This window comes from Sinocyclocheilus grahami, unplaced genomic scaffold (assembly GCF_001515645.1).
Source record: "Sinocyclocheilus grahami isolate Dianchi unplaced genomic scaffold, SAMN03320097.WGS_v1.1 scaffold18.1, whole genome shotgun sequence".
In the NCBI taxonomy this organism is placed as follows: domain Eukaryota; kingdom Metazoa; phylum Chordata; class Actinopteri; order Cypriniformes; family Cyprinidae; genus Sinocyclocheilus; species Sinocyclocheilus grahami.
This window is the reverse complement of record NW_015505197.1, coordinates 576,597-585,954: the sequence shown is the minus strand read 5'-3', so window position 1 is coordinate 585,954 and position 9,358 is coordinate 576,597. Positions and strand designations below refer to the sequence as shown.

The 9,358-nt window shown below is 42.9% G+C and overlaps 1 pseudogene; it reads left to right on the top strand.

Annotated features, from left to right (window-relative positions):
- LOC107553675 (ryanodine receptor 2-like) overlaps positions 1-9,358 on the top strand; it is a 20,534-nt pseudogene that overhangs the window by 2,796 nt on the left and 8,380 nt on the right.

Genomic DNA, 9,358 nt, shown 5'->3' with positions numbered 1-9,358 from the left:
CCGTTGCACACCGTTTCCAGGAAACATGTCGTTCAAACCGGAAACCGTAGCAAAATGGTGCACACCGGTTTGAGCTTGAACTTGCCCCAGGTGAAACCTAATTAAACACCTCTGGTTGGTTTCGATTGGTTATTCTCCTCATACAGGTAAGAGTGTTGAGGAGAACGCCTATGTGGTAGTGAGGCTTCTGATTCGCCGACCTGAGTGCTTTGGCCCCACCCTTCGAGGGGAAGGGGGAAATGGTCTTCTAGCAACCATGGAGGAAGCCATCAGAATTTTCCACCTGCAGGATGGAACCAGTGCAGCCAGTACACACAGTTCCAACCGGACGCTGTGAGTGTTGTGATTCGATCTTATCCTGTCTTTGTTTTTCTCATTCTCGCTCATGCCCATGTCTCTTTCTCACCTGCACTTCTAGTGACACGCTTGATGATGAAGATGATGATGTCATCAACATGGGACACGCCATAATGACCTTCTACTCTGCTCTCATTGATCTTTTGGGTCATTGCGCCCCTGAGATGCATGTAAGTGTTTCAGGAAACCCGCTGGGAAAGCTAGATAAGAGCCTCGTAATGTGTTTGAAGGATTGAGTTGGAGAGGGCTTATTGGTTTTATCTACTTTTTAAGGCACAGTCAGTTTTCATTAAAGGTTTGAAAAGTTCTTCAAGGTTTGCTAATGGGTGTCTCTGTTGTGTGTGTAAATGGCCTGCAGTTCATAGAAGCGGGGAAAGGTGAGGCCATCCGAATAAGGACAATCTTGAGGTCTCTCGTCCCCAGAGAGGATCTGGAGGGAATCATCAATACAACTTTTAGTTTACCAATTGTAAACACAGGTGCGTATGAGTGTGTGTGTAAAATATACATTCATGATGTAAAAATCATTATTTTCCAGACTATTGATTTATCTTTCTAAATGTATTTGATTGTTCTGTCAGGACCACTATCGTCAAAGATGATTGACAATTAGCATACAGTTTGGATTGGCGGTATGGTTCCGTTCTAGGCAAGAACTCCCTGCGCATCCATGCAGCCTAGCATGGATGAGAGCAGGGAGAGCAGCGATAACCCCCCCAGGGTAAACAGAACAGAACCAACATAAATGTATTGCAGATATCGTTAAAGTTCAATAATGTTATGTACACATTTTAGAATTAGTCTGATTCAAAGGAGAATCCGAAGGCTGAATCCTGACTGACAGAGGAGGAGTTGGGGATGGAGGAGGGTAATTAGCTATTGAGCAATGCGAAAACTGCTGATACTACTGCGGGACCTTATATATGAATACTTAGATAGGTGTCGTATTCCCATAGGTTGATGGGGATCAGCTGAGAGTCAGCTGATGTGAGCTTGACTATCGTGACCTGCCAGAACTAACGCTATGCTTGATTTAACTGAAATCAGTGTAATGAGAGGGTCTGAGCTCAGTTTTTAAATAAGCAAATTAAATTTAGTTTGTGGCTGCTGGCAAAGATATGTAGTAGGGTTTTTTAAGTCTAAAAGTGATTAATTGGTGGTTGAAAGTATTTTGTGCTTGTTAGATGATCTAGTGGTGGAGCCTGACATGTCTCTGATATTTTGTCCGGATCACAAAGCAGCCATGGTGCTGTTTTTGGACCGGGTTTCCGGAGTTCAGGACCAGCAGTTCTTGCTACGTCTGCTGGAGAATGGTTTCCTGCCGGACCTGCGAGCGGCTGTTAACATGGATGCTGTAAGGGGACAGACATTATGGGGCCCTATCATACACCGGCGCAATGCAGCGCAAGTGTTTTTGCTAGTTTCAGCCCGACGCAGTTCTCATTTTTAAAGTTGTTTAAATAGCAAATGCATTTGCACCCATTTGTGCGCCCATGGGCGTGCTGGCCTAAAAAAGAGGTGTGTTCAGGCACATTGTTGGCGCGTTGTTATTTTAAGGAACTGAAAATAGACTGCGCCATGGACCAACTCAAACCTGGTCTAAAGTCTGGCGCAATATTTTTTCTTTGTTATTTAAAGAGCATGTTATTTAATGTGCGCCTATAGGTGGGTGCACTACGCGCGTACACTTTGCTTATTACACACACAGTGACGCGTACAACACAAGGACACAAACATTTTTAAATATGAAAAGTTACATTCCGCCATGTGAATAGCGAACCCACCATGGTGCGAGTGCAACTGGCTTTTAAAGGGGATGGGAGATGAGACTCTGATTGGTTTATTGCACGTTACGCCCAAAAAACACCCATTACTCAAGAGAATAGGGACAACCCATTTAGAATTTGGGAATTAGGAATGCCTGGGTGCGCCGACCGTTTTCCTGTCGTTAAACTAGCAAAAGTGGATTCGGACACGCCCTGAGTGCACCTGCGCCGTGTGCTTTAGACCATGCGCTTAAATCGTTAAAATAGGGCCCTATATGTAGGAAAAGTTCACCCAAATGTGAATGTCATTTCAAGCTGATATGACCTTTTTATTGACCTTTCCTCTGTGAAACACAAAAGGAATTTTAGCTGAATCTCTGGTGCCTTTTTCCATTTAATGCAAACAAGTGGGGATGGAGCTCTTCAGCTCCAAAATGTCATAAAACATCATCAAAGCAATTCAACTCATGCACTAAGTCTTTTGAAGTCAAGCAATTGTTTTGTGTGAGGAATAAATCTGAAATTTAAGTCATTTATTTACTGAAAATCTTGAGTTTGTGGACCCACCAATTAAGGATTGAATCCCGCAGTGGATGCCAAAATAAAGGTTAAGGGGGTCCTATTCCAACAGCTCTCTCTGTTCTACATGTTTCAACAGCTCTGTTTGAATGCAACTTAAAAAGAAAATATATTTCACTATATTTCAACCACCCCTAAAACAGGCCATACCATTGATGTGTGGGTCCTGTAGTTGCAAAACTGGAGATATTAGCAAAACACACAAGTCACATTACCAAAAGCTTGGGGTTAATAAATATTTTTTGAAGGAAGAAATTAATACTTTTATTCAGCAAGCAAGGATACATTAAATTGATCAAAAGTGACAGTAAAAAAATGTATAATGTTACAAAAGATTTCTATTTCAAATAAATGCTGTTCTTTTAAACTTTGTGTATATATATATTCTCTCTTTGCAGATGGGGTTAGGTGGAACGGATATGGCATTGGCCCTCAATTGATGCATATGTGTGGCTGTGCTGCCATTAAGTAAGTATTCCTCTCTGCTGTGTGACTCCTCTTCACTGCGGATTGGGCTGGTGGATGGGCTCCTGCAGGGTGTCTACAGCCTATCTAAAGCTAGTGGACTGACAAAGGCCCAGAAAGACGCCATCCAGGACTGTCTGCTGGCAGTGTGCGGGTGAGGATGTTCGTTTTTGCTTTTTTGGATTGATTTTATTATACAGTAAATATGATATAATTGGCACGTTTACAATAGTGATTGTTTTAAAAAAAAGTTCTGCAAATAATTGACCATTATAATGGAAGTCATTGTATCTTTTTCTGCCTGTTCTTGTTCTTTTAAGATCATATGTTAAGAATTTCATATCGTATAGGTCTTTTTATTTATTACCCTCTATTTATTTACTTTGTTCCCACAGAAAACTGAATCCATCCATGTTGCAATCTCTGCTGCATAATCTTGTGTTTGACGTCCCTCAACTATCAGAAAACTCCAAAATGCCACTCAAGGTCTAAAGAGAAAACATTAAATTAACAAAATAAAAAAATGTTTTCTTGCAGCAATTCTACTTATCACTGTGGTCACTTCTGCTTTCAGCTGTTTACCAATCATTATGAGCAGAGCAGGAAGTACTACTGTCAGAATGATGGATGGGGTGTGTTTGGCTTTGCCTCAGAGGAAGAACATCGTCTGACAAGAAGGCTGTTTTGGGGGATATTCAGTGCTCTTGCCAAAAAAGTGAGAAAAGACAGAAAAGTCTCCTTCATTTCAAAATATGTGACCCCACAATTAATTTCTACAAAAGAGTGGATTTTTTGTGGGATAGGGTGATGCATAGTTTTTTATGCATCAAACTGTTTGATTTTCATTTTGAATTGCACACTCAAAATGTTTGTTTTTCAATCTCATCCACAGTCTTACGATGCAGACCTATTCAAACTGGCCCTGAGTTGTCTCAGTGCAGTTGCTGGGACAATTCCTCCTGACCACCTTGACCTGAGCTGCACAGGAGGACGAGAGAGACACTCGGCGATGGATTCAGAGAGACGGTTTTGTCCTCGACCTCTGGACACCTCAAAGTAAGACTTCTATAGACTTAAAGTTCCATAACACATCCTAAACCAGCTGAAACAGACCCACTTGAGCTGGATTTAGCATTGAGATCATCTGAGAACTTCTGAGATCAGGAATAACTTCATTATAACTTCATTATTTTCTGAAAAGTGAAGTGTGAGTGGCTGTTTATTGGATATACAAGTTCACTCCATCCTTTTCTGAAAAGTGTAGTGTGAATGGCTTTTTACTCATTCATTTATAGTGTCATAGTCCCAGAGATGCTTGAGTTTGTGGTGAACAAATACGCTGAACATACACATGAGAAATGGTCACTGGACAAGGTAAAACGTTTCTTTAGTTATTATAGGAGTTTGCTTGAGAATTACCCCTATTAATATTGTGGAAACCTTGGGAATTCTGTAGTTTTAAAGCCATTTGTGTTTAATAATTATTTTCTAGTTTGGTAACGGCTGGGTTTATGGAGAACAGTTTTCTGAGAGTATTTTTTCAGTTTTCACTCCTAAAACCTTACAGAGCTCTATCTGAGAAGGTAGCTAACTGTACGCATACACAAAGCATGTAGACACATTACAAAAAACAACATCAGATATTCAATATTTTTTCAAAGAAATAAAAAAGCAATATGCAGTTTATTTTCACACAGTGAGGTTGCTCTGTATTTTAAAGAAGGTTATCGAGGGGTCATTAAAGAGATGGTGAAATGCATTCTGGTCTTGGGCTGGACCATTGAGAGGACCAATGAGGGTGAGTCACAAGGCTTTCACAACCCAGCTAGGAGGATCTCACAGTCTGGCATGGTAAAGGACACCTTCTCAGAGAACTGCTCTATGTCTAAACGGTGCTGGTCCATCCTTGGAGCATTAGAAATTATTAAATATATCCATAAAAGCTTAAATGTGCTTCCAAAATTCTCCCTACGGGTCACAACTCAAATGTATAAGTCACATTCAGTGGTTTTCCTTCCACTTTTTTTTTTAACTAGAAGAACAGCATTTAATAATAAAGTGTAATAAAATATTAAAATCTGTATAGTATTATAAACAATACTACATTTATATTAAATAATATTATTAATTGTTTTTATTTGTATAATTGCTTCCTGTATACCGCCAGCCAGTTTTGTACAATAACAGGATTAAAAATAACTGCACTTTCAATCTGGTGTTGAAGGCCATGGCAGAGTGGTTGGCTGAGAATTATCATCACATCTGGGCAGCCAGGAAACTGCAGGAACTGGAGAGTAAAGGTGTGTGTTACAGATGGGCCGCTGTGAGAAATGATACAGTGAATTAAATTAGGGTTCCTGCAGCCACCTGCTTATTACAGTGAAACAAGCCACTGTGAAATAGGAATACTGGGTGTGTGGAAGAGGTGTGGATGTACACTGTACAGGTATACACTACCATTCAAAAATAATTATTTAATCATTTATCAGACGCTTTTATCCAAAGCGACTTACAGATGAGGACAACAGAAGCAATCAACTGTAGTATTAAAACAACTAAAAACAGATCGAAAACTAAAAGCTAAAACTTTATAAATACTACCTATACACATTTTAAAAATAAAGACATTAAATAAAAATGACAAATGCATACAACAGAATTTCAAAACTTAATTATTAATACTTATACACAGCAAGGCTGTTAAATTTAATTGACAGTAAATACATTTATAATGTTACAATGCTGTTCTTTTGATCTTTCAGCAAATAATCCTAAAACAAATGTACCACAACTGTTTTCAACACTGACAATAATAAGAAAGGTTTATTGAGCAGCAAATCAGCAATTATTTTTGAAGGATTTGAAGGAACTAGAGTAATGACTGCTGAAAATTCAGCTTTGCCATCACAGGGATAAATTACTTTTTACTCATATTTTTCAATATTTTATAAACTAATAGTGTTGCAGAGTAATCACCATGGCACCCTGAAATTGTTTTTATTTAGTTGTATTTATTTATTTATTTGCTATAATGACCAGCTGATTGTGCACTATCCTGATTATTACAAAATAAATAAATAATATTAGTTTAATTTAAAAATATTACAGGTTTTTACTAAATAAATAAATGCACATGAAACATTGCTTTGAGATTCTATAGATTGTGGAGTAATATGGGAGACATGAATCTGTGTGGAAGATTATTTTAAATAAACTAGTTTACAGTCATTATGCACAAATATTTGACCTAGAATGACAAGTCACAGTCAGCTATTGCGGAGAGCTGTGTAATAATATGCACTAATTACTAAGGCAAACTAAGAGCAGGAATTAATAACTGTCACCACTTTAATTAATTATAATGCATTGCTTATATAAAACTCTTTTAACAATGGCAAAGCCAAAGCCTGTTAATGCTGATGCTGATTTTGTCCAGGAGGGGGCAGTCACACTTGCTCTTGCTCTTGTGTTCTCAAGAACTTGAACATCTTGAGTTTTGTCTCTTTTCAGAGACAAAACTCAAGATGTTCTCAAGTTCTTCCACATCAATGGGTACTCAGTGAGGAGGTGAGAATCCTTTCCTGCTACTGGATACTAGAATGAGTATCATGCCTTTGAAGTGTCCATTTCATTTTTACTGACTGGATTCTCACTGCACAGGAACAGAAAGGGGGCAGATGATGATTCCCCAGCGATTGCAAGCCGCTTCGCTTACGGCCTGCTCCAGCAAGCCCTCTGTCTCACTGAGCAAGCCCAGGAGCAGTTACTAGAGCTGGGTTAGACACGCACACATTCCCCTGTTCTTCCGCTCCACTTCTCTCCAATTATTTATTTGCACATCTGTCTTTTTATCTAACTGCCCTGTAATTTCAAGGCCTCACTAAACTGAAAGGGGTGTTCAAAGTATAGTTTACACAAAAATGAAAATTGTGTTATTTAATCGTCTTCGTGGCTTTCCAAATTCTCATGAAAAAAAGAAAGTTTTCACATAGCTCTTTTTATATTATCAAATTGGAAGCTTGAAAAATCATTAACAGTTGTCCAAATCTCCTGAAGCCATATAACAGTGTTATGAGAGGGACAAACCAACATTTACTGTCTATAAGTCATTCAATCTAACTAGCATTCAGAGCCACTGTTGATATTCAACTATGAACGTTATGTTCAATATGTAGAAGTGGGAATCATGTCACGTTGTTGCTGTGCCAGGGAACAGGCAGGACGACGAGGATGAAGGAAACCAGAACACTTTAATGAATACACGACAGGGTAGGAGCACACGCACAGGGTAACATTAACAATGACAAACTCGAACACAATGGACAGGAACTGATATAAGGTAAATAACGAGGGGCAGACAGGTGAGCACAATGAGGTGATTAACTAATAATGAGAACAGGAACCACCAAATAAGGACACAGAGGGAGAAACCATATAAGACAGTCCACAGGGGTGTGACAGATCGCCCCCCTCCCGGAAGGGGGAGGGGGGGGGGGCGCCCTGGAGGCTGGTGCAGGACTGGAATCGGGCAGATCCGGGAACCATGGCGGAGCAGGGACCTCGGGAGGTTGCGGTGGAGCAGGATACTCGGGAGGCCACGGCGGAGCCGGATACTCGGGGGGCCACGGTGGATCAGGGACCTCGGGGGCCCACGATGGATCAGGGGCCTTGGGAGGCCACGGCGGAGCAGGGACCTCGGGAGGCCACGGCGGAGCAGGAACCTCGGGAGGCCATGGCGGAGCCGGATACTCGGGAGGCCACGGCGGATCAGGAACCTCGGGAGGCCACGGTGGAGCGGGGGACTCGGGAGGCCGTGGTAGATCCTCCGTGGCCTTGGCTGGCTCAGCCACGGGTGTATGGCCCCCCCCCAAAATACTCTTTGGGGAATTCCGGAATCCTGGGGGTCGCTCTGGAGGAGCGGGCACTTGGGGGCGCTCTGGGGCTGGAGCTCTTCCTGGGCTGAACTGGGGATCCGGAGCCCTTCCTGGGCTTGACCGGGGATCCGGAAGGGGCTTGTCCGGGGATCCGGAGCCCTTCCTGGGCTTAACTGGGGATCAGGGGCCCTCTGTGGGCTTAACTCGGGAACAGGGGCCCTTCCTGGGCTTGCCCGGGGATCCGGAGCCCTTCCTGGGCTTAACTGGGGATCAGGGGCCCTCTGTGGGATTAACTCGGGAACAGGGGCCCTTCCTGGGCTTGCCTGGGGATCAGGGGCACTTCCTGGGCTTGACTGGGGATCAGGGGCCCTTCCTGGGCTTGACTGGGGATCAGGGGCCCTTCCTGGGCTTAACTCGGGAACTGGAGCCCGCACTTCTGGGCTGAGGACAGAGACAGTGCTGGGGTGAGATGGGTGACCGGAACCTTTGGATGGGTATGTGGAGGGTCCGGGCGAGGGGTGAGCTGGTGCAGCGGGGTGGTTTTCGGGAGGGACTGGATTCATGACAGAGACTGGCGGGCTTGAGAGCGCTGGTTTCGGGATGCCCGGGTCCTCCACACTGGAAGTCAGTCTGGGATATGGAAGAAACGCTGTAATTTGCCTGGTCTCATGAATATCAGTGTGGACTGGACTAGACTCATAATAATGAACTGTGGCTTGACTGGATTCATGACGGCCAACTGTGACTTGACTAGACTCATGACTATCAGCTGGGACTAGACTCGACCCAGGAAGACCAACTTCCTCTACCTCCATATTAACGCCAATCAGATACAGGACCTGATTAACCAGCTCAATCAGGGGAAAGCTATACGTGGGAACCGCACCGCTGATGATGTCATCATCCAGCCCCAACCGAAAACAGACCCCGAGGACAGAATCCACCCAGCTCACCTGGTGAGAGAGCTCTAGGAACTCCTCCACATACCTCTCCAAATCCCGACCACCCTGCCGCAGACACCAAAGCCTGTCCTCAGCCGTTGACATCTCGTTTTTTTTGGGGGGTCAGTTATTCTGTCACGTTTTTGCTGTGCCAAGGAACATGCAGGACGACGAGGATGAAGGAAACCAGAACACTTTAATGAATACACGACAGGGTAGGAGCACACGCACAGGGTAACATTAACAATAACTGACAAACTCAAACACAATGGACAGGAACTGATATAAGGTCGATAACGAGGGGCAGACAGATGAGCACAATGAGGTGATTAACTAATAATGAGAACAGGAACAACCAAATAAGGACACAGAGGGA